The sequence below is a fragment of the Myotis brandtii genome, unplaced genomic scaffold, assembly GCF_000412655.1.
Source record: "Myotis brandtii unplaced genomic scaffold, ASM41265v1 scaffold453, whole genome shotgun sequence".
In the NCBI taxonomy this organism is placed as follows: domain Eukaryota; kingdom Metazoa; phylum Chordata; class Mammalia; order Chiroptera; family Vespertilionidae; genus Myotis; species Myotis brandtii.
This window is the reverse complement of record NW_005367314.1, coordinates 1,060,974-1,064,495: the sequence shown is the minus strand read 5'-3', so window position 1 is coordinate 1,064,495 and position 3,522 is coordinate 1,060,974.

Here is a 3,522-nt window from a genome sequence, read left to right as displayed (position 1 = left end):
CCCCCACCCTGATCCAGGACACCCTTCATGGCAAACCTACTGCCCGCCCCCCCCATGCCCCAGGCCTCTATCTATACGAATAAAAGGGTAATATGCTAATTAGACTGGGAGACCTTCCAGGATTACTTCCGTATGTTCTTCTGGACAAAGCCATGGTGTAGGGGCTGAGGTAGAGGTGGTTAGAGGCCAAGAGGGGAGGGCAGTTGTGGGTGATCAGGCTGTTGGGGGTAAGTAGACCAGCAGGGGGGCCAGTTGGGGGCAAGCAGACTGGCTGCGGGGGGCAGTTGGGGATGAGCAGGCCGGCAGGCAGTGTGGTTAGGGGCAATCAGGCAGGCAGGCAGGCAGGCAGGTGAGCAGTTAGGAGCTAGCAGTCCCAGATTGCAAGAGGGATGTCCAGCTGCTGGTTTAGGCCCAACCCCTGTAAACCGGCAGTGGGACATCCTTCGAGGGGTCCCAGATTGTAGAGGGTGCAGGCCGGGCTGAGGAACACCCCCTCCCCCGTGCATGAATTTTGTGCACCGGGCCACTAGTAAAATTATAAATGTTTCTAGATTTAAAAACAAACAATTTTTCCTTAGTTGTCCTGATAGAAGATATTTCTCAAGTTCTCTTTGCTCTGATAGACTATCCATCAGCTTGAAACAAGGATTAGAAAATCAACTGTCTTCCAAGAGCAGGCCGGTGTGAAGCAAATGTGCAAAATAGGCTAGGTGTCAGACAATTGGGAGTGACTTCCTCTAGTAAACTGATTAGGATGCTCCACCCAATAATAAGCAAATTAAAGTGGTTTTCAAACCCTCTTTATTGCAGAGTAAACAATATAAATAAGTATGTGTTTGAACAATGTGTTTTAATGAAGATTATGTTAAATTGAGGTGTAGAGAGCAGGATCTCCCACAGAGTTTCTACTCTTATGTTATGGGCTTGTCTCCTTCTTGCTTTATATCAAATGGATGTACAAGTTGGACCTCCAATTTTATATCATATCTTGAAATTAATGTTACAATATTTTATTAAGATAGAATTACTATAAAATTTTAATTAAAAGTTTAGTAAATGAAAAGGCAATAAGAGTAGACCACTGAATTGTCCTATGATTGGCCACATTGTTATCCTAGGGCAGTGATAGTGAACCTTTTGAGCTCAGCGTGTCAGCATTTTGAAAAACCCTAACTTAACTCTGGTGCCATGTCACATATAGAAATTTTTTGATATTTGCAACCATAGTAAAACAAAGATTTATATTTTTGATATTTATTTTATATATTTAAATGCCATTTAACAAAGAAAAATCAACCAAAAAAATGAGTTCGCGTGTTACCTCTGACACGCGTGCCATAGGTTCGCCATCACTGTCCTAGGGCTTGGAATAGGTCAATATTTGCACTGTTGGTACTAAAATGTATTCTAACCTTCACTCACTTCTAGAAAGTTTGAAAGTTTTTAAAAAAAACTTTGACAAAAAGCAAAAACAAATATGTTTAAAACCTCAATAAAAAACAAATGAATACTGTTAGAATTTAGCATGACTATTTATTTTCTCTTAAGTATTTTTATTCCAAGATGTAGTAATTATAGGGGAATAAGAGAATAAATATTCTGAGCATTACTATGAATGCTTATGCAACATTAATTTTATTTATTAATTAAATCAATTAAACTTTGTTATAGAATTAAATATGGCTTTAGTTTATCAAGGGGCCATATTTTTTCCTATAAAAACATGCCTATGATGTTTTCATGACATAGAAAAATAGATTTACACTGTCAGAAATTTGTTTTCAAACTTCTGTGTTTTCCAATAGAATATTGTAAAGCAAAAGATGAAGTTTTATAATATTTATATCATAGTAAGATATCTTAAGATTAATTTCAAATAGTTGTAATTTCCAGATCCTTTGGGATCACATAGCTTTGACGAATAAACCGAAAGGCATTGACATGTTTTCATACACAGTGTGGGTGAAAGAAAATATAGGAAATGCAAGCGTATTTTTTTTCAGTCCAACGACTATTAGATTTAGTTTGTACTATTTTATTCTATACCTTACCTGTGAAAATTTCCATTTGCAGGGGACAATACTAATTAAAAACATGTGTGTACATCCAAGGGTTTGTTTAACTTAAAGAGATATCCTATCTAATAAAAGACTAAAAGGGTAATTAACCATACCTCCGATAAGCTTCCCATGGGCTAATCAGGGCAATATGCAAATTAACTGCCAAGAAAGATGGCAGTTAACCACCAACAAAGATGGCGGTTAATTTGCATACATAGGTGAAATTCTGGGAGGCGAAAGAGGAAGGATGGAAGAATGGTGATGGAAAACCCAGGCGGCAGGCAAGAGCCTACCCCCAAACCCTGGATGGGAGAACTGGGCTGCCTTTGCCCACCCCCAGCCGGTGATCGCATTTGGAGATCACGGGGCTGCAGGCACGGCGGTGGCACCCTGGGGGCCGGGTGCCGCTGCCATGCCTGTGGCCCCATCATCACCCTCACCATCGCCATCGGAGATCACGGGGCTGCAGTCCTGGAGGCGGCACCCCAGGGGCCAGGTGCAGCCGCTGTGCCTGCTTCCCGTCATCGCCATCACGATCGGAGATGAGATCACGGGGCTGCAGGCACGGCACTCCGGGGCCGGGTACAGCAGCCGTGCCTGCGGCCCCGTCATCACCATTGCGATGGAAGATCACGGGGCTGTAGACATGGTGGGCACCCCTCATCGCCATCGCGATCAGAGAGCCTGGCCACAGGCATGGCGGCACCTGGGCACCCCAGCACCTGACATGCAAATGTCAGGGATGAAATGACTTTTCCCAATCACATCTGCAAATATCCTGGGGAAGGCATCACTGAAGAGTTCACAACAACTCTCTTACTGGGCAAGGAAGAAAAAAGTTGGCAATGGAAACAATCCCTTACATCAAAGTTAAGGTCCCTCTGAGTAAAAAAGAATATTTCCAACATAAAGGAGGGAGCAGGCAAAAGTAATAGGTTCTCATGACTTCCACTGAAGTTTGAGCATGTGACAGAGTCAAAACGAACACACAAATTAAAACAGACAGTGGATATTCAAATGACTCGAATCAACTGTCACTGTTTGTGCCAATAGCAGCAATGCTTATGTGATAATATAGTTTAACAAACATACAAAACAAGTCACATGATAAGAGAGGTTCGGCTTCTAAAGTAGATTGAATATGGTCTTTAAAAAGTCTCATGTCCTCCCCTCTGACTATAATTCTTAATTTTCCAATCAGAAAATTACCTCAGGTGATCCAGTAACATGTAGAACTCCAGTAACCTAACTTATTTAAAAAAACAAACATACCAACCATTTTTAAAATATTTAAATAGATACTTTAGGGTTAAAAATTATATAAGATATTTAGATCCAAATATATTTTCTGAATAGAAAATATTTCAGTTTTTATTTAAAAAAATAAACATAAAAAATATATGTGACACATTTTCCCAAGGAACTCTGAATTAATACCTTTCCCTCTAACTTTCTTCAAATT